Genomic DNA, 23,349 nt, shown 5'->3' on the forward strand with positions numbered 1-23,349 from the left:
AAACTTGCGGATGTTGCAGTTGTCCCTTCTTCCCTCACCCTCTTTCCAAGTCCACAGTCCAAGTTTTGAGTTACCAGTTCCCACTTCAAATTGCTGTTGCCAGTTCTTTTCCCCATTTCAAAAATTTTCATCACTGCTGACGTTGCATAAACACAATCAATGAATAAGAATAATAACTTTGTGTTGAAAAATTGAAATGACAGCAATTATGTTAATGTCAGCATGAAAAAAAACTGCAAACTCTACAACTGAATTGTACAATACTATGTGTAAGATTTGAATACAGTTAGTCAAGTAATAGTTTTGACAAAATAAAAAATTCACACATTTTATTTTGGGAAAAAAAATTTGTTTTTCTTGGTATTTATTTAGTTTTAAAATATATTATATAATTATATTTTTTTAAATTGTTTATTTAACACATATTTCTTGGTTTTTATTATTTTTCCCTTATTTTTATTTTTATTAAAAATTTAATTCATATAAGAATATTTTCTATATCAAAGTAATTACTTGACGTACTGTTTATACACATTTAAACATTCTTGGGATATTATTGATAGCTTTAAGAGCATTTGGCTCAAGTGTTTATTTGCATTGCTTACGATTTCAGGAAGTGAAAAGCATCATCAAATTATTTTATTGTAGGGCACAAAAGTTTGAGGAAGTCGGTGACGCTTTGCATACAAAGTTGAACTCAGACTAAGTAGTATTAACTGTTGTGAAAAAATGGAAGAATAAATGTTTGGAGAAATACTTTTAACTCAATGTTCAATTAGCTCAACAACTCAAGTTTCGTTTTATTTCTTTCCTGTGCAGATATTACATTGTTTTTTCAGCACACACAATATTAAAACTAGAACGTAGTAGTCGAGTTACCGACTGAAAAATACCTGTTTCTGAATAAAAATATATTTATTTCACAGCATACAATTAGGAGCTTAAAAATTGAAAAGCCTGGATAACAAATGATTGCTGTTGCCCTCCAATACAATAAGCCCTGTTACTCTTAGAGTAATGGGTATAAAAATGAAAAGTTGCACATTGATTAAGCGCTTAAAAATGATTAATCTAAAATGCCATTTCATTTGCTGTCCCTGACCCAATTAAAAAGTCAATCATTTAACGATATGAAAACGATTCAAAAACTCAAATGAAAAGCGAAAAAGAAAACAAATCAAAAAAGAAAAACAAGAGCAATAACAACAAAAACAACAAGACCAATCGATGTAGATCCTGTGAATACAGTTAAAGCCTCAAGTTTGTAACCAGTTTGCAAGTCGAAGAGCGAGTCAAAGAGTTGAAGAGAGCGAGATAAGTTTTAGGAAGCCTTAAAGTGTCTAAAATGTCGCCAACTTGGCAGGCTTCTTCTGCCAGACTACAACTAAAGATCCAGATACAGCTACAACTAAAGATACAGATACAACTACAACTGCCACTTGGCAACTCAACTGCCAAACTTGCAACAAGTTGCTTAACTGGACGTAACGGGCCGAGAGCAATGGGGTCAGCCTACAACAAAAACAAATAAATAAAAAAAAATATTTTAAATATAAACACAAAATTCATCAAATAACTTTGTACTATGGCTGATTTGGCAAAAATAAAGGTCAAAATTCGATTTTTTAAAATTTTGTCAAATATTTTGACGTAGTTCGATCAAAATTTCGGTTCGAGTATTTATGCAGAAAGTTTTAAATTTTAAGTAAAATTTTTGTGTCGTGTGGAGTTTTGCAAGGGTGAGGTTTTTTTTTTTTCAATTTTTGAATATATATTTTAAGTTTAAAATCACACTGGGCTCAAAAATTACCGATTTTTGCCACCTGATTTCCTGTAACGAGCCATAGTGCGATGCGTTTGACGCTGATGTAATGCGGAACGCGGACTTACACAGGAAGCTCAACGTGCATAACCTGTATCTATCTGTATCTGTATCTATGAGATACAAGATACAAGTCAAGCAAACTTATTGTGCCTTACCCAACAACTTGTATGTATATGTACGTATATAGACTATCTGGATAACTAACCTATATATCGAGGCGCCTTGTTGACTATAGTTATCGCATTTTAGACACCTGATCAGTTATCAAAACGCCAATTTAGACAATTTTAAGCTAAAATTATGCCTAATATTCAGTTGATAATTGACATAAATTGTCGAGTGCTATAAATAGCAACCGATCGCACAACAGTTCAATAACAATATCCACTGTGGATTTAAGAAACTAATTAGCAGCGACAGATATATATGTAGTACAATCTCTATACACATATTTACTTAAGCCTGACTGTCGCTTGGATTGTCTTATTATGGTCTGACTACCTGTAAACGGAGGACAGACAGGTGACAGGTTAAAAAACAGATTGTTTTCCTTTTAAATTGAAAAACAACATTTATAGTATGGTAAAAGCAGTTGACAGACATTTATTTAGTTGTCAAAACTTCAAGTTATATGTAGAAGTATCTTAACTAAACACGAAAAGCTTTTCAAATACTGAAATTACAAAAGCTTGTTTAAAAACATAAGGCTTTTGATTTGTGTGCCCTTTACCCTACAGATACAGGGCTATTACAAGCTTATAAATGCAGTTTGTGAAATTTTTAGTAATCAAGCATGTAATAATAATTCCTGGAAATGGATTACAAATTGAAGGGTAGTTAAATTGTATTGTATCCTATGCTGATCCTACATATATTGTCTCTTAAGTCTGGCTTTAAACAGCTTCGTTTAAGGAAAAATCTTTTCTTACAAATTTTTGTATCGTAATCTTTAACTTTAAAGTTGATTTCGCTAAGTAATGCTATGAAAACTTTATTTCTAAATTAAATACTTCATAGTTTTATTTTCCCAAATTTTATTTTCCCACATTTTCGTATTCTGATATATATTTTTCGACAATCGCATAGAGAATCCTTTTTATCAATCAGATATGGATTAATTATTTAAAAACATTTTTTTAAATGGGAGTTATATCCTTTCGAAATAAATTTGAGAATCTCAATCTCTTTTCATATATTATTTGTAGTATCACATAGATATACTCACTCGGATTCTGGAAGAAAGTAATCGATGTATTTCATAACAACTTCCCTAACGGGATCTTGTTGTTTGCCCAAAATACTTGGATACATATCGAAGTCCATTTTGTTGGTATTGGTATTGTTATTGTGGTTGAGATTGGTATTATTATTATTATTTGAGACGGCTTCAGTTTTCATTATCGAATTTGGCCAAAAATGCGAATTATTTGTACCGTTATGTGGTTACAGTTAAACCGTTATGATATGCACATACTTACATACATACATATACATGTAAGTAAGTATCTATGTATGTAATTATTCTTATAATATGCCCGCTCTTTTGCTTTGGCTCTCTTACTCTCGCGCTCTCACTTTAATGCACACACTTCGTACATATGTAGAAGAAATGCCGTTGCAAATGTTGTTTTTTTTTTTTGCTGTCTTATTCGCCTCTTCCTCTTTTTTACGAACAGCAAAGTAAATTAGGTTTTTTTTCAATCTCTATGTGCTTTAAGTTTTCTCAAATTCTGCACAATTTTGTTTTTTTATTTAACGAGTTTCACTTTTTTATGCTTGAGAAAAAGCCTCAAAAAGCTTTTATGTATTTTCTTTTGGACTTTGTTGCGTTATAACACAAAATAACAACAACTCTTTTACTCTCTCGCTCTTCTAGTATTTTTATGCTGGTTGCGCTCCTCTCTCTCTCTCTTTCTCTCTCACTCAGCTGCAATTCAGCAGAGCGTTAAGTACGCAGCACACACACACAGTTAATTCAGATTCGAACTCAAATTCAGCACTGACACACACACAAACACACTCCCTCTCTTTCGTGCTCTCTTTGTGTCGCGCTCTCAGTGAAAATATGAAAAATGCGCGCGATTCGTTTTTTTTTGTTGAAAACTTTAAGCAACTTTATTGGTTTAAATATGCATGTGTGTGTGTGTATAATAATTGTTTATCTGACAGTTTTATAAACAATGGACACACTTGATATTTTCTCACACAAAACTGAAACAATTGCACTGTACCAAAAATATTAATAATGTTGCTTAAGCGAACACGCAACACACAAAGTACAACAAATTATTAATGACGCCGAGAAGCAACAACAAAAGTAACACTGACAAAAGCAACTTTAATTTTATCGTGATTTTATTTTATATTTGCTATTTTCGTGTTTGCTGCGCCAGAGCTGCTCAGCATAACTGAACGTTCAGAGAGAGAGCTAAGTAACTGACTGACTGACTGACTCTGCCCAGCAACAACAATGCAAAGACAACGACAACCAGGTTACAACGCCAGCAGTGACAGCGCAGCAGCAGAGCAGCGATAGCGGCGGCAGCTTTTGGTGGTTGCTTTTTGAAGTTGCGCTGACCGCGACTGAAGTTAAAAGTTTTATAGTGTTGCCCACTACTCTGCAGCGCCTAAAAAGGCTATGGCAACATTTAAAAATAGCTAGAAAAAAGCAGCGACCGTAACGATAATAAGTTTTTATTTTTAATTAATTTAAATAATATTAACAAAATATTTATTTAACATTTTAATTTATATATAAAAACTTAAATTTAAAAATCAAATTGTTGTTAAAAGTAATTTTTATGGACTTAAAAATTAGCTAGCAGCCCTTTCACAGTATTTCCCACGGTTGGGATCGAAAAACTCCAGAACTGGCGTTAAAATAGCTGAGTTGGCAGCACTAGTCCGCTGGGTAGCAAAGGGCAGCGCAGCAGCAGCGCTGCTGCAGCGTTAGCTCAAGCAAAGCTTAGAGAAGAGTTGGAAGTTACAGCATGAGAAACTGAGCTCAACTTAACTGAACTGAACTTAACGAAAGCTAATCGGCACACACACAGTCGCAGCATGCAGACAAAACGTATACACACATATGTATGCATGCATTTACATATGTAATTATGTTTGTATGCAGGCACATGGCAGCCACGTTTGTGGCTCGTGCTCAAAACAAACAAAACAAAAAACACGCATGTAAACAAACAAACGAGCAAAACCACAACAACAACAACAACGAGAAATGCCCAAATACAAATCTTATGGAACTGCAGCCAGGTAAATAATACAAAAAAGAACTTCTGCTGACAAGAACCACTCTCTTCACACACACATACACACACACACACATTCAAACATATTTAACATACAAAAAGCAACATGGCTGCTTTAAAAGCTTTTCAGTTGAATAATGCAAGCGAAAGAGAGAGAGAACGAAACCAGACAAAACTTTAACTTGTCAGCAACGAGAGAGCATTAAAGAAAGAGAGTGAGTGAGAGGGAGAGAGAGAGCGGACCAGTTTAACGTTTAACGGCAAAAGAACTTTTGAAATTCAGTGAAGCGACGCAGCATCAGCAACAAAAACAAAAACAACAACAATAAGAACAACAACAATGACAATGGGCTCTCTTTTAGCCAGACAACCTGCCACGTTGCACAGTGGGACATAAAGGGGTGGGGGCGATATTAAAATCATTTTTTCGATAAAAACGATTGTAAAAGTAATAAATGCATTCGATAGAGACATTTTTAAAGATTACAAATCCAAAAGATTTTTGAAATTGTGGGCGTGACCCTTCTTTCAATGCACGCCCAAATGTGCAATTTTTACAAAAAGTGACAACTTTAAAACTGATTTGGTGACAAGTTTTGCAACCGATCTTTATGTTTTTGGTTTCATCTAAAAAGTTGGGTCATTTTTTATGAAATGGCCGAAAAACTAGTTAAACTGCACTTGTTTACTTTTTATATTAGCAATGTTATAAAAAATCACTAAAATTAGGCAATTTTTCAACTTTGATGGAATTTAACTAAAATTGGACTCATTTAGATTTCCATCTCCCTACTACAGGAGTCTTTGCTTATCAATTCTCCAACGAAATTACCTCGGTCTTTCATGCAACTTGGTGCGCCTAAGCACACTTTTAGTCCAAAAACTGAAGCAACCTCGCAATTAACTAGTGTGAGAAGAGGAAGAGCGCAGTGTGATTACATACGTTTTCGCTATGACAGGCATCATACTAGATTTTCAAAAACTTAATTACTCTTTTTTTTTTGTAATAAGCGTAATAAAACTTTTTTATTTATTAAACAACGCTGACGCCAACCCCAATCAAATGTCTAAAAGTCTAGAAATTTTCTTTATGCAGACAGACAGTATTCACAGGGGGAACAGGAGGAGAAGGGGAAAAGGAGGCGGAGAGAAAGAACCTGCAGACAAATCAGCTGATTCTCTATCAAGCTCCGAAACTTTATTACTGTCTCCTGACTTGAAATGTATGCATAAATGTCAAAAGCTATCTTCAACTACCTCAACTCGATTATTGTTTTGAACGATAAATCGGGTTAATTAAATCGATTTTCTAGAAATAATGTCATAACTTTCTTAAAAATTAACCGATTAACTTGTGAAATATAATTTTTTTCATTATTTAACCTCTTTTTTAATTCTGCATCAAATCGTTTTTTAGTTTTAGTTTTTTACTGACCATTTTTTTTTTTAAATATCGATATAAATCGATGTATTACTTGCCGATAGAGAAGGAAGTCAACTTTTTTTTTCAATTTGAATTTAACAATTCGGTTTTTAACTAAATCACTACTCCACATTAATAAAATAACTGCTTACATCTAGCTTACCATACATTTTATTTTATTTATTATTTGTTGGTTTGGCTTTTGTAAGACAACAATAACTCACCTGCAAGCAAAAGAGAGAAAGAAATGTTAAAATTTAATTTTAATTATTTATAACTAAATAGATTGATAAATAGATACATAATCAAAGATACATTTATACGTAGCTTTCGCAAAGCTCAAGCAATTTTCATTTTTTTTTTGCTTCTTCTTTCTACTTTTTACGACTTTGGCAACGCCAGCAACAATTTCGAAAACCCATTAAATGTAGAAAAAACGCACGCTATAAAATACTTAACATGAAAAAGGTGCGTAACGCTTTCGGTCCAAAAGAAAAACCACAAAAAAAAACTTATATAAATCTATATTTTATTTGTAGAGATGGGAACAAAATTTGCTTATGGGAAGGTGTTATTTTGAAATTGATTATGTCATAAAAGATTATTAATATTAGTGGATGAGTTGCAGTCGATACAAATAGTGTTTATAAAAATCTCACTTCAATTTTCAGATGTATTTACGATTTTTGTGATCAGATGAACGTTTATTATTTTTTTTTATCGGTATAATTATAGAGATTCTGTCCAAGGGAGCAACATGTTGTTATTGTTGATGTTACAATTCACAAGTTGAACAATTGGCAAATTGCTAAAGCAAATTTGACTGGCTTATGTTTTTTTTACAAGCTTTATAGATACAATTGTATCTGTAGTTGTTGTTGACAATGCGTGCGGCTGTTGTTTGTTGATGTTAATGTTGCTGTCATTGTTGTAGTTGTTGTTGTAATTGTTGCTGGGCAAACCAATTTTGAGTTGTTTTCTGCTGTTGTTGTTGCCTTTTTTTAATGGCCGTTAAAAGGCGTCAAGTGTTGATTTTTATATTTCGCACAAAACAACATTTTGCTGAGACACGCCCCATCAATTAGCAGACACCTACACACACCCACATACCCACACACTCACACACACAAACAGTAAGAAGAAAAAAAAATGTGCAACAAAAAACAGCAGCTAAAAAGTTGTTGTATGTTGATTTGTTGTTGCTGCCGCTGACAGCCATTTCCATGCATTGTTTCGTTGTTTCTTCGTTGTTATGAAACATTAGCCACCACAACAACCATAAACACTACAACAACAGCAACAACAACGTCTTTTAAACGGCCAATTATCCGATGCTGCCGCTGGGAGCTTCAAACAAAAATCGTGAGCCAGCATTGCATATATCTTTTTCATTTTCTTTTTCCTTTTATTTTGCTTCTCTCAACTTTCGTTTTTTCTTCACTTCTATTAAATGCATTCAGACACAAAGTTGCATGCAATTTGATGCCAACAACAATAACAACAATGGTGCCATTTGTTGTTGTTGTTGTGGCCTCATTAGTGGGCGGCCATAAAGGCGGGGCGTGGCTGACCTCTCACCTCATGCTAAAAAGCGAAAGGCAACAAAAACACGTCAAGTTCAATTCAAATGCCTATTAAGCATGTTTTAACATTTTTAAGGATTTAAACATTTTTTTAAGCACCAAATATCCAAAATCTAAGCATAATACCAGTGAAATTGAGATTTTAATATAATTATTTTAAGCCAAAAGAAAATATGAAAGTATTTAAATTACTCTATTCTTTGATTTATAATAATACACAATAAATATTTTCCTTGTCGAGCATAATTAAAATACACAAATTTTAATATAAACAATTATATAGTGCAATAAACTCCTTTAAAAGGTCGAAGACAACTCCGGAATGACGCAAATGTAACTGAAGCTTGATCTTGACGGGGTTTTTAGCCTTTCACCTTCCACTAATGAATCAATAACGTAAATAAAGACATGCATTATTTTTATCAGTTAAACAATCTATATATATGTAAATCCATCTATATAAACTCAAATCAAGAAAAAACGTTTAAATAATTAGTGAGTCGATCTATCACATTCGCCCAAAATTGGCTTTTAGCATTGGTGACATGATCAAAATACAAAAAAGAAAAAAAAAACTTTATACATCTGCTTTCATCTTTATAAAGCAAACATAAATCTTTCATTGACTCTGTTGACTGACGTCATCGACATTTGAAAGATTCCGCATATAATCTCAGGGTAAAACCGAATCCCGAAAAAGATGAGTATGTTTACTCGCCGTCTATTTGTTTTTTAATTGAGTCATAAAAAAGGCAACGAAGTGCAAGATAAAAGCATAATATTTGCCCACAAACAAAAAAAAAAAAGAAACAATATGCTGTATTTATTTTTTTGTTTTTAGGTCACTGACGTCACGTGTGAAAAAACATAAGTAAAGCGAATCTCAAAATCCAATATTAATCTATTACAAGTATGAGGTTTACTTTTTTCTTTGAAAATTTTTATAAATTTAAAATGTTTATTGTTTCTACCAAGGCTGCAAGCCTCCAAAGTTTTGTTATAGGTTCGGTTCGGCGGTTCGAACCATAAAGCAAGACATCGGTTCGGTGCGCGAATTGGTTTATATACCCCCTAAACACAAGGTTTGATTCGAACCTTGGTTCTGTTTTATAAAAAAAAATTTGTATTGTAATATTTGTAATAAAATTTTTTATTTTGATTATAATTTAAATTTATTTGAAGGTTTAAATATGACTTATTTTAATCCGAAGACTCATAATAATTTTTTTTTTCGAAACGAACCTTTTATTTTAGAAAGCGGTTCGGTTTAGGCTCGGGTTCGCACAGTAAATAATTTCAAGGGTTCGATTCATGATCTGGTTCAGGCTGCTTAAAAACCCGAACCGAACCGGCTGTACTAGGTTCGGTTCAGAACCGGTTTTCAGCCTTGGTTTCTACATATATTAGAAGTTTAAAATTTCAATTCTTATAATATTTTAATATTCATTGACTCCAGCCATGAGTCAATGTAACCCTCGCACTGTAGGCTTACTATAAGTTCCTCCAACCCTCGCAATTAAATGGCCTGACGTTGACTCAGTTTTCAGTGTCATTATGAGTAATTACTCGTATATTGGTGCGACTTACTTAGCACATTGACTGAAATGACATCATAACTCAAAACTATACAAAGACTCACATTAAAGTATAGCAAATGTTGCCAGGAAGACAGTTTGGCGTCTTAAGCTAATCAACAATAACAACAACAACAGCAGCAACGGAAACAACAAGAGTTTTACTAAAACAAACAACATCACAACGTTAGGTTATTAATCGTTATCAACAGCTGAGTTGTGAAACGTTTTAGCAATATTAATTGGCATGCGTCGTAAATTGTTGGTCAAGGCACGTTATGACCCACAGCACCCACTGTACCACCTCCCCCTTCCCTTTCAACCACCCACCTATCGCTTCCTATCAGCCGCCTTTCACATGCTAGACAAGCTGGTTCCGCCCATCTCACACTGCCACGCCCCTCGTCAAATACTAAATGTGCAATATGCAAATGTACGAACGTGTTTCTCTAAGCAAATCTATTCATTTACCTCTTGTAATAACTTCCATCTGAGGCGTGATATGAATATACAAAGAAAAATAATTCTAAAACTTAAGTTGAAAATTATTGCATTTAGCATGTAATAAATAAATAAATAAATAAAAGCCGTTGTTCAACTGAAAGATTGATCACGAAAATTTCTTTCCAATTATACTATACTCTTAATAGAACAAAAATCATTGTTATTTAATATAACATTACTTATTTAAAATAGAAATTATCGTATTGGGATTTCCAGTTTATTAAGATTGGGAAACAGAATAAACTCATATTGAAATCATCTATGGCTTCATCGCAGAGCTATAAACAGGAATACCAATAACGAATGACGTACTGAGATTTATGAAAATAGCTAATTGCATTTTACAGCTGTCTAATTACATCATATAGCCTGATAAGCTTTGATTATTAATGATTAACTAAATTTATAAATGATTTCATCTTTTAAATACTATACCATATTGGAAAATTGTATTAAATTAAGCATCGACCTTTATACTACTTATAATTAAAAATTGAGTTTTAAACATACATTTATTTATTTCAGCAATTCAATCTGTGGTATTTTTAGTAATGAGACTGGGAAAAACAATGAAGGTCATTGTAAATGAACATGCCACGTGTCGCACTTAACAAAAAATTTCAATTATTGTTAAGACATTTTAACTTAAACAACAAAATTATACAAAAAAAAAAACAAAATCTTTTGTTCACAAACACTTTTCGTCTCGGTGGGTGACAACAACAACAATAGCAGCAATTGAACACCAAAAACAACATTGTTTGCCGGGGAAACTGAGTGTCCGAGTTTTGTGTATTAATCTTGACATTTGTTCAATGTCAAACTGTGATAAATTAACCAAAAAAATGCAGAAGCAAAAAAAAAATCAATAAGGAAATGGTCCAGAGTAATTAACTAAAAGATACCCAAGAGCTAGGGTCTATATGAAAATAATAAAACTAAGTTTAATATATATTTGGTTTAAAATAAAATATTTACATTAAAGACAGAAAATTTTACCGACTTTCAGGTCAAATTTTCCTAAAAGCACGATCAAATCATCTCAGCTACGTTTTGTAAAAAATTCAGCTTCCTAGGTCTTACGGCTTGTTCTCCACAATGATCAGTCAGTCGGGACATGAGTTTTATATATATATATATATATATATATAGATTTCAAAGTATTTTCGAGCTTGTAAAAAATATATTAAAATGTATGATATAAATTATCAATCTTTTCAAACATTCCTCAATTTGTTTTGGTTTACAGGGAATAACTCTTATTTGTCTTTTTTGAAGCCATTTAATTTATATATAATTTATAAAGATATTCAAAAACTTTTTGCGCAGTTCCGAATAATTCGATATCGCAAAACACACAAGATAAATGAACGAAATCAATAGATTTTCGTTAAATGTAAACAACGCTTATTTTACTCGTTTTGTTTTGTTAATTTTGCTGCTTTTGGCAAGAAATAGACAATAACAAAAGTCGTTGCAAATCAACAAAACCAGAAGGTAGGCATAAATCATAAATCGAACACAATAATAAAAAAAATTGCCTTACTTAATGCCAAAATGGAATTGAAAATGGGGCGCCAGTTGTTGTAATACCCGTATTTATGCCCATTATTATTATATTTTTGGGGCAGGCAACACAGCTGCTCATTCCTGGGGGCCATGTGGTCGATTAATGTGAAAAGCACACACAACACATGTGGCCAGGCATTAAGAAGGTCATTAGGTAAAGCCGGAACTCGATTAAAGTATACCCTGTAATATTGTTTGAAAATCTACTCTCTTTTTCATAAAGAGAAGAGAAATAAAGATTGTTATTGAAGCCGAATTATTTAAAACAGCGGGGGGATAATTTGGGAAAATTTTTGTTTCAATTGAAGTGTCAAGGGTAGGAAGTATAAAAAATGGGACAGTAATCAATTTAGAGGTCACACAATGACCAAATTGACATCCAGATAGAAATCGGTTAGGTTTGAACAAAGTTATAAATGATTAGGGATTTTGATAAAGTTTAAAAGGAAATTATTGAAAATTAAAATTTATTAAAAGCCCTTAAAAATATATTTCCAACGATATATGGAACTTATCTGTAGCTTCTGTGGCTTAGAAACTGTAGAAGTGTCAATTTAAGCGGATTTTAGCGATTTTCCGCTAAACAAGCGTTTTTTTTTTTTAAGTTTGCGCATATTTAAACTCTCATCAATAAAGCCTCGACTGAATCTGTAAGGGAAATATGTTTTGTAAGCTATGGACCTTATTGCTTGGAACGTTGCTGATAAGCATTGTAAATGCGCAACCGTAAAGCTTCATACACAGTTCCTTCTGAGGGTAATTAAGGTGCTGGACTCCAACATGGTACTGACCCAGTTGCATTCCAACAGCCAGACAGCGTTGAGCAGTCTGGCAACGCTGACAAACCCTTTCCGCGAGAACCATTGAATAGTGGCAATTGCGCTGAAGGATTGGGAAAATAAGATGAGAACAGCGTACTCTTTATTTTTTTTATTGAACAGCATACTGTATCAGCCAAGTCGATTCAGTTTTGCTCTTTTACCAGAACTAGTTCTCTACTAACTACACATACAGGGTATTCAAGTGTGTTTAAAAAATATTGTATCCTGTGCGAAACCAGTAAAAATAATGAGAAATAAATTTCATCTGCCCGATGTTAATTAATTACGACGGCAACACACAAAAGGCGTCTTCTTCTTTCGCCAAGTTAATTTCAACATAAACAAACAAATAAACTTGTTAAATATATTTTTGTTGTACATCTTCTTCTTCTCTATTTTGTTGTTCACCTTTGCAGACAGTTCGATAAAAGTTACGCTTGAATTTGTTTGCATAGAGTAAAAAACGAAACGAAAAACATAATAAATAACAAGAAAAAAACCGAAAAAAAAAGAAAAAACATTTTGCAGGCCTACAAAAAATACAAACCTCTTTGGTTTTTATATACATAAATATACTTCTAGATACACACACACACATGCACACATACGTTTAACTAACACACACATGCAAATTGAATTGACCATGAAAAATATTTTGCAGGCTGCGTCTTAAACTGTGAATATATTTCAGGTGTGCTAAAACAAAATAAATGCTAATCTAAACTCTTTTTGTTTTCCGCTCAAAATTAATATATATTAACACATTAAATTAAATAGTTAAAAGCACAAATTGAAATGCACTTAATCTCAAATGTTTATTAATTTGTCAAAAGGTCAAGGGGTTGATATGGCTTAAAAATCTGGGGAGTTAAAGATAATATTAAACTATCAAATAACTATCAGACGATTTTCCACAGTGGCGATGATTTTCTGTTTTCCATTTTGTAAGTAAATAAATTACCACAGCTGACTGACTGATCATTGTGGAGACCAAACCGTAAGACCTAGAAGGCTGAACTTTTTGAACAACGTAGGTAAGACGATTGAAAAATTCGACCTGCAAGGCGGTCAAATCTGAGGTCAAAGATCACTCTTCGAGTGAATTGTTTAGTATGAAAAATATTGTTAGTTTCTGGGTATTTTCAACCAAACGTACAGTATGTCGATTTTTTACTACCTCGTTTCGAGGTAATAGTCTGGTTTAATTATACAAACCATACTGATAACACAAAGAGAGAGAGAGAGAGAGACAGAGATAAGTACAGATACCACTAAAATTAAACCACTTTAACCCCTTTTCCAAGGTCGAATGGATGTGTTTCTCCTCATATCCTAAACTCCGTATAACTATACGCCTGACTAGTTGTGATTTAATTATGAATAAAAGAAATCAATAGCATATTTATAGAAAAGGGAACTCGAAGCTATTTTTTTTTATTTATTTTTTAGTTGAAACATGTGTTTGCGTTTTCACGCTGTTTTTTCGATTGAACGCACTCTGTTCAACCGTTGAATTTGTAGGCACAGAGTCCAAATGGAAACAACTCAAACGAAAAAAAAAAACTGCGGCGGCGACACGAAAAGGTCAAAGGTCGTGTGTCCCCCTTTTTAGACGCAGCGTGCATTTACCTTTTGGTCTGAAAACGAGACGTTGACTCAAAAAATACACATTGCCTACTTTGTTGTTGTTGTTACTTTTGTTGTCGATTGTAGTAATTGTTACTTATTGTTGTTGTTTCTTTTTAGTAAAGTTCTGTCTAAGATTGGCAACGATAATCAGCGTGAAGAGGCTTTGTCTTCGTCACCAACTTGTGCAGTTCAAGGCAGTTCATTGATAAATAAAAAAAAACAAGTAGACAACCTGCCTAATTATCTCCTATTCTCAGTGCTTTTCTCTGGTAAAGGGGAGGGAAATAGGGGGTGGTGGTGTAGACTGGCGCTAAGCTAGCAAAAGTTTTGTTGTTCTCAAGTTGCGTGTCTAACTGGAGTTCAACAGAGTCTCAAAGCCCACTGATAATGATGATGTTAATGGCGTTGCCAGACAAGCAGCTACATGCATTAAATGAATAAAAAATTACCTTTAATTTAGACATCATTTATTGTGGAGCAAGGAAACTTTATTATTGACTAAAGATTCTTAGGAATATATCCATATTCCATATAAGACAAGATTAAAAATTCGTATTCCATCTCCTCTAAATGCAACAAAACCATTATTTCAAATACTATACAGTTAACTTCCCAAATTCCAAATATATATTGTCAATCGTACAACCCTTTTAAGTAAATATTTACTGGGTATTTAATTCCTAAGTACAGTTATAAACACTTATCGTTATCACCTTACTAAAATCCAACTGAGAAATTAATTGTATAAATTTCTTACAATCAAATGATTAACATACATGGTATTATTATTATTATACCCAAATAAGAATTACAGCTCTATGGCTCTACGATGGTCATAATATCCAATAATAATTCTTCAGCTCTTTCTTTACTCTTATGCAATTGTGAATATAGTTTTTATAGCGAATTGCGAGTGTGCAATTTCAATGCAGTGGAGAACTCGGGGCGATAAGCTAAATGACCCAACACTCCCCTCGCAGAGGGGTGAATAGGGGGAAGGGGAAAGAGGAAGGGTCGCTCGTGGCTCTAAAGCAAATGAAAAATAAATGCCACCCACATGAGCCACAAGGCAGATAGACTGAAAGAGGCGTGGCTAGAGATTGCAGTTCCGCTATTTAAATGCTAAGCGAATATTTATTTCTTGATTATTTTCTTTACATATTTAGACCGAGTACTTGAAAAATACAAAGAATCTACTTGGTATGTTAAATTTACTTACGCAAAAATACATGAAACTATTGTCAACTACTTTAACTCGATTTTATTTTCTGAAGATCAAGCGAATAATTAAATTGATTTTTATGAAAAAAAAAGCTACTCAACTCAACTCAAATTTACATAAAAATTGGAAAGTTAATATTTTTACCATAACTGTCCATTTTCCCCTTGGTACTTTATCTAAAACTTCAAACTGTCATAACTTTGGCAAAACTTTATCGATTTCCACGCGGAATGTCAATTTTATAATTATCTGACCTTAAATTTTATTCTGCATCAAAATTGAAAATGTGAATTTTTTCACGATTTATTCATTTTTTTCTTTCGGTTATAAACTCTATTCACAAGTCTGTAGAAAATTTTATTTTTAATTTTTGACACACATGATAAGTATTTCAGACCTGATGTGCGTATAATAATGGTGTCTTACAGTCGAATTCGCTCGATTGCAGCTTTTCCCTACTAGTTTTCTTTTTCTGTTTATTAATTTTTCAGCGACTTTTCTTGAAAGGTTTTGTTTGTTTTTTTCTCAGTCTGTTCGATTTCAGTAGTGAGAAATTTGCATCTTTTGCACATTTCTATAAAACGAGTCGCGTTTGAATATCATTTTTTTGTTTAGTTCTTGTATAATAAAATAATTAATTATGCAAATTGCCTGGAAAATGATTTTGTAATAAACATTTTAGAGTTGCGAGCTAACACGATAAAAAATTGCAACAAGTTTTCTGTTTGCTCTTGAAGTAACTTTTTGAAATTTAAATCTTACATGTCGAATGAGTTTGTTTTGAGTTTGGCCTAACAGCTGATTTGTAAATTATGGTCAAAGTTCTGACAAGCATATGTTAAAATTAGATATTTAGTTGCCATTTACCCAGACATTGAAATGCCACAATATACAATAAATTTACATATGCATATGAACTGGAAAATACTGCAAACTAATTAGCCTTAGACACTTAAAGGTGAAATACCTCGACTTGACACCCACCACGATTGAATAACTTGGAAGTGAATTATTCAATCGTTTTGAAATGTTTAGCATATAGCGTTAACGTGCTAAACTTGACATTTAGTCAATATCAAGGCATAGTCTTCAAAAATGGAATTAAAAATCGCTTTACTAGATATAGGAAAAATAAAAAAATAGTTAAATATTATAAAAAAATGGGCATGAGCAATAAAATTTTTTATTTAAATGTTGAATAATAACACTTACTCTTGATTTATTCAATAAAAATTTAAAATAAATGTTATTTTTGATTTTTATTTTAAATGTCACAAATAAGAGTTATTCAATAAATTTTAAACCAATTTTCTAATTTAATAAAATTTAAATGCAGTTCGAGTTAAGAGGCCAAGCCATGAGCAAAATGGCATTCCGCTTGAAAATCGGGTTAGTATTGACCAAGCTATGAATACTTAAAGTTGGGAAAACCTTGGATCTAGCCGTTTTACAAGTCAAAATTTCTGTTGAATTAAGCATGTTTTTGACAAGAAAATTAAAGATTCCAGAATCAAGTTTAAAGTGTTGTTTTATACTAATTATGATGTAATGAGTTGATTAAAAGTCAAAATATGAGATTTAAAATTTTCAATTTTAAAAATTTCAAAGGGGGGACCCTTTGCAATAAAATCAAAACCACGATCCGCAGCGAAAATAATTTATTTTTCGAATTTAATAAAATTTAAATGCAGTTCGAATAAAGAGGCCAAACCATGAGCAAAATGACATTCCGCTTGAAAATCGGGTCAGTTTTGACCAAGTTATGAATTCTTAATGTTGGGCAAATCTTTGATATAGCCACTTTACAATTCAAAATTTTTGTGCAATTAAGCATGATTACTGACAAGATAATTTTTTTGTTCGTATTTTAAATGCAGAATGAAAACAATTTATCTTTGTTTCTGAATATTTGCGAATATTTATGTACTTACTCTTCAGTGCTGAACATTCGCACCATGTGACGCTGTAAATACTGTGGCACACATTGAGGAGAGGAGGGTGGGGTTTGATACGGATTCATTAGGGTCTCGTCGTCATCGAAATATCCAGATGAGGTGGATGAAGAGGTGCGCGGATACTTGAGCATGATTACGACTTGTTGTTGTTGTTTTAACAATAATAACAATTATTATTATAATAAAGTATAGTATTCACAGCTGTGTGTTATAGTTGAACAAAGCTTTTGTCTGAACTCGTTTTCTGTATTTTTATTTGTTTTGTGGTTATTTTTGGCACAATTACGCTTCTGTTGTGTCTAAGACGATTTTTGGTTTTAAACTTTTTACGATTTGTTTGTATTTTGTCTGGCTTGCGTTTTTTCTCCCCTTTCTTGAGTGTTTGTTTGATTTTTCTTTGTGTTTTTTATTTTTGCTAATTCACTGCCAAAAATTATGGCTTATTGTAATTTTTGCTTCTTGGAAGTTATTTTTTTTGTATTCCACGCCCTATTAACTGTTATATAAAGTCAATGTTTAATTATTATTCAATCAGCACAAAGCGAGCAACAACTTAAAAAAATAAAATAAACCGCTTGCGAATTTTTGTTGAATTTTATTTTGATTTTGTGTTGTTTTGCGCTTCGTCGAACGCGTACAAAATGTATCTGAATATCTAAGCAAATATCCAAAAACGAATGCGAAATATGCACTTGAACGAATCGACGACAAAACGACAACGACAACAACACGAATCGTGTATATTAAGCAATTGTTCAGTGTATTTTAAATTTTCAATTATATTTTTATTTTTATTTGAATAAATAAATAAATAATATGCAACAAATATTGTAAAGAGCGCACGAGCTACTGGAACTTGTTGTTTAGCGTCGTGCCAAATGGCAACAACTAAAATTTTCATATATTTAGCATTATTTTTATAGAGAATATCCAAGTCAAAGTGACAGAGGAGAGAGAACGAATGAGAGAGCGCGTCTATTTGCAATTAATCAAGCGCTAAACACGTTGACTAAAAATAAATATTAACAAATTAATTTGAGATAAAAAAAAAAAACTATACACAGCAGCCGCGCAATGAGAAACAAATTGTTTACTTGTTTACTTTTTTCTTCTTATGTGAACATTTTGAACACGTTTTTCAAGTATTTTGAGATAAATTTCTTTAAGTTCTTTTGCAACGGTAATAGATACAACATTAATAGCTTCAGCTGAAAAGCTTTAAGACTTTCCAAGTTACTATAGTCTCTAAAAATCAATAAATATTTTATTAAATGTAATGCAGTTATATTTCTATTGAGTTTTCAATTTGCAAAGCTTAAAAAGAACTTCAAATTTAATAAGTTAAATTTTTTCAATATTTTTAAAATGTTTTCTGTTTTCCAGCATTGCTTTTTTATTGCAAAAATATATAGAAACAAACGACTCCGTTAAATGTAAAACAAACTGTGGAAGCCCACAAAACAGAAATACATCAGCAACAATAAAAGGAGAAGAAAAAAACAACTTAAAAATTTATACTACAATTCGTAGCGTTTTCTTCGTTTCGTCGATTTGTGTGTCTGTATGTGTATGTGTATGTGTATGTGTGTCTGTATGAGTGTGTTTGTTGATTTTGTATTTTTGCTATTTTTAGCCTATATTTAAATATTGTGTAGTTCGTCGTGTGTGTGCTTTCCGTTACGTTGTGTCCAGATACACAGAAAGAGATACAGATACAGCTACAACTACAACTATAGATAGAGATATAGATAAAGATTGTGTATCTAAATACATAATACATACATATGTATCTGAAGTTGGTAAGTTTTTCAAATGAGCAACGTGGCGGCGCTACAATTTAAACTAAGAGCCAATCTCACAGATACAAAGATACAACAAGTACAGACAGACGACAGTAACAAGGTCAGGGCGTCAGACAACAACAGCAACAACAACAATTAACACACGTCATCGTTCGTCGGCCACTCGAAAGCTACAACAGAACCCGAAGAATTGAGAGCTATTTTTCAGCTGCTGTTTGTATCTGTATCTGTATCTTTATCTGCGCGTACATTCAACTTAAGTTATAGCAAATTCTTTAAACAAATAGCGCAACAACAATAACAACAATTTTTTTCTTTTTTTATTCGTATTTCTCTTTTCTCGCGTCTCGCGCCAGCGACAAGTTTTTGTTTACTGAATTCGAACCGAAAACTGATTTTTACAAAATCCAAAAACGTCTGCGACGACGACAACAACGACGACTGCGACGCTGGCAGCGCTGCTTGCGGCTGCGTTTGCAAGCAATCTAATATATTTTTCAAAAACCTACACAACAATTTGTATTTCTCGACTTTTAGTTAAGGCTGGCGGCAAATAGCCAACAAAATTGTTAGGAAAAAAAGCCAAATTAAGAGCAAAAATTATCGATAAGCCGCGACAGCGACGGCGACGTCGGCAGCAACAGCGACGTCGACGAACGATAAGAACAGCTTCGTAGTTGTTACGACTAAAACAACAATGATTAAAAGTTGTACACAGAAAAAAAATCTCATTCTAAATAAATTTAATTTACAAATTCTTGAAAAAATTAAAGTTAAAATTAAAAGTTTTTGCGAATAAGACGACTCAACAGATCAAAAGTCAAAGAAGCATTAAATATTTGATGTAACTAAAAGAAAATCTTAATCAAAATATTGCTGAGAAAAATCGTGCTTGAATCATTTTTTTTTTAGTTGATTAGTTGTAGTTGATTAAATCTGGAATTACCGGACTTCTGAAACTGCATTGAATTGAATTTATTCCGGAATCTCGGAAGATTTTTTTCTGTGTAGAAGTTATAAAAAGGGAGGGAAAAAATTTAGCAAACAACCTTATCACATTGCGATCTAATCGCGATATGATAATTACTATTTATTTGAATATTATAGTGTGTGTGTGTGGTGTTTGTTTATGGTTTAAAAAAAATATAAAGACTTGAGCAAACAAAAAAGTCTGCCGGCTGGTTGAAAAGCAATCATCATCAATTATATGAAAGTGTTTAAACTTGTTAAGTTATGCAAACTCAAGCGAAATTAAATTGTTGAACATCTTCAGTTCTAAACGCTTGCCAATTTTCGACAAACGATTTTCAACTATCTTAACTTGATTATTTTTATTTTTAAAGCTCAATCCAGTAGGTTAAATCAATTTTGGTGATGAAAATAGACAGCTTAACTGCTGCATTTAAATATAAAAATTTAAATTGTATTCATTTGTCCGATGTTCCATATTATGCCCTTGAAACTTATTCAAATACTTTAAAGTGTCATGACTTGGTCAAAACTTATCAGATTTTCATAATGAATTCTTCATTATTAAAGCTCTAATTTGATTCTGTATCAAAATTTCAAAATCTATTATTTTTGAATTACTGTTCAATTTTTTTTTTTACATATTTTCAAAAAAAATAAGTTTATATTTGCAACTTGATGTATTATATTTACCGATATATCGACAGCTAGATTATTTTTTGTCGATGTTATCAAACACTCTTAAATTGTGAATTGTAACGGGACAGACTGCAAAACAAGTCGGAATCATAAACGTTATTGACCTTTTAACTCATTCAGCAGTTGGAGCCCATATCATTTTTATATCTTATCGTTCGGACCTTATAATGCTTTTGTTTGTTATTTGCGGTTTTCTGAGTATTTATCAAATATTTGTTAATTTTACACATAAACATCAAATAAAAAGGAGCAATTGTATTTTTCTTGTTTGTGAATAAATGCAGAATTTTGAGATTACTATGAAAATTTCAGTATATAAGCTGATATGAATCATAGATAGAGATAAGAGATAGCTGGTTTCTTTGTTATTTTGAGTTTAGAAGATCTGTCGCATATAAAGTTGAGAAGCCCTCCTTTTAAAGTCTTACTTTTCATAAATAACTTCATATTAAATTTTTAATATCACTAGATCAACTGTTCTTAGTTGAGATTAAATCTGTATATTTTAAACTGTTTGTCGTGACTGATAGATCAAGGAGGCTAAAATTTGTACACAACATAGCTACTGAATTAAATAAAAAAAAATTTATTTAAATAAATAGATTTGTTGTCTTCAAGGATTTATACAAATGGAATTCAAGTTGTTTTCTTTTTTTAGGATAGAAAAATGTATAATCAATTTCAATTATAAGTAGTTCATAATACTTATTAAGTCTATAGTTTATTTAGTTTAACTAAAGTCGACTGACTAGCAAAGCGTGTGTCTGATTACAAGTCAACAACAGCCATGACAAAGACGTCATTTGAAAATGTTGCAATAAAATGAACAATATATAATACTAAAATACGTGGTTTTTCAAGCAGAGACAGAGGCAGAGACACAGTTACATATATACAAGTTGACGATTATTATCGATTATGTGAATACTTTTAACCTGTTGATGAAAACATTCTGACATTTATTATGTGCCAAAAAAATTATGTGATATGAAAGAGTAGAGAAGGAAGGAGAAGAGAGAAGAAAAGAGACTGCAACTAATTGCATGCAGAGCGTCAAGTGTTGAGTTGGCGTGAAAAATTTATGGCTGTGCAAAAGCCAAAAGCAAAATAAAAGAAATGCAGCAAATAATTTGCTTTTGATTTAAGCAAATTGCAGCAGCAAGCCACCTGCGCGTATACGTAATATCTGAATTCATTGGCTCATTAGACAGTTTCACAAATTGCGCACCTAAGCACAACAGCAACAACAACAACAACAATCACAACAAAATTACACTCAATTTGTAGACAGTCTTCTTTTTTGCTAACACTCTCTACTATGTCTAATTGGCCTTTAATTATGTGATCAGGAAGTTTGAATTTTTTTATTATGCCTTATCAACAAATTTGATAAGCTCTAGATAAGTTTGAATTGTGACTCTTTTATTGCTAGACATTTGTATAAAATTCTCTCTCTCTCACTCTTACTGTGTCTATATCTCTTTCTAACCACGTTCCGTGCTTTGTTTTTGCAGCTCTTACAATACAGGGGAAACAAGTAGATTCGATATTTGCTTAACGCCCCAGACAGAGGTTTTAATTAAGTTTCAATATGTGTGTGTGTGTGTGCATCTCAACGAGACTTTTCTCTGTCCATACACACCGAGTACTCACTGTAGTGGGACTTATGAAACCATATCAAGCTGTTGGACATACAAACAAGTACAAGTACAGAATATATCAACACTATTCAAGTGTGTGTAAATTCTAAAGTGAGTTTGTGGAGAGGATTAAAAATGGGGATTAGTCTGAGCAAACAACCATGGACATTAACATGGACATGTAATTTACATGGTCAGTGTAATCGACTGATTTGTAATTAAAATAGTAAAGCATGGTCTAAAAGCAACTCATTAAAATCTTGATTTAACTTGAATTATTAGTTTGATTTGAATTGATTAATTTCCCAGAAGTAAATAGAATTTTCAAAAAATTAAACCTTGCAATTACAAATTTTACTTACTGCCCTGATATACTACTGTGTCCAAAAAATAAGGTGACATTGTATTTATTTTGAAAATTCTTTATTTATTCTTCCAAATCAATTTCATCCCCTTCAAAGTAATCCCCTCCCGACACAATGCACTTCTGCCAACGTTTTTTCCAATTTTCGAAACACTGGTTGTAGTCACTTTCCGGGATGGCCTTTAGTTCCGTCTTCGTTGCGGCTTGAATCTCCTCTATCGTGTCAAAACGGTGTCCCCGGAGCGGTCTTTTGAGCCTGCTGAACAGCCAGAAGTCGCACGGTGCCAGATCAGGTGAATACGGTGGTTGCGGAACGATATGGGTTGAGTTTTTGATGAAATGATCACGAATTACGAGTGCAGTATGGGATGGTGCATTATCGTGGTGCAGAAACCAAGAGTTGTCTCTCCACAAATCTGGCCTTTTTTGACGGATACTGTTACGCAAACGACACATAACGCTCAGATAATATTCCTTGTTGACTGTTTGACGGTGGAAGGAACTCAT

At 32.5% G+C, this 23,349-nt stretch overlaps 1 protein-coding gene across 5 annotated transcripts in view; it reads right to left on the reverse strand.

The window, feature by feature from the left end:
• LOC117780358 (protein bunched, class 2/F/G isoform) overlaps positions 1–23,349 on the reverse strand; it is a 119,868-nt gene that overhangs the window by 29,934 nt on the left and 66,585 nt on the right. The gene's annotated exons all lie outside the window — the stretch shown is intronic.

The sequence above is a fragment of the Drosophila innubila genome, assembly GCF_004354385.1.
Source record: "Drosophila innubila isolate TH190305 chromosome 2L unlocalized genomic scaffold, UK_Dinn_1.0 4_B_2L, whole genome shotgun sequence".
NCBI lineage: Eukaryota > Metazoa > Arthropoda > Insecta > Diptera > Drosophilidae > Drosophila > Drosophila innubila.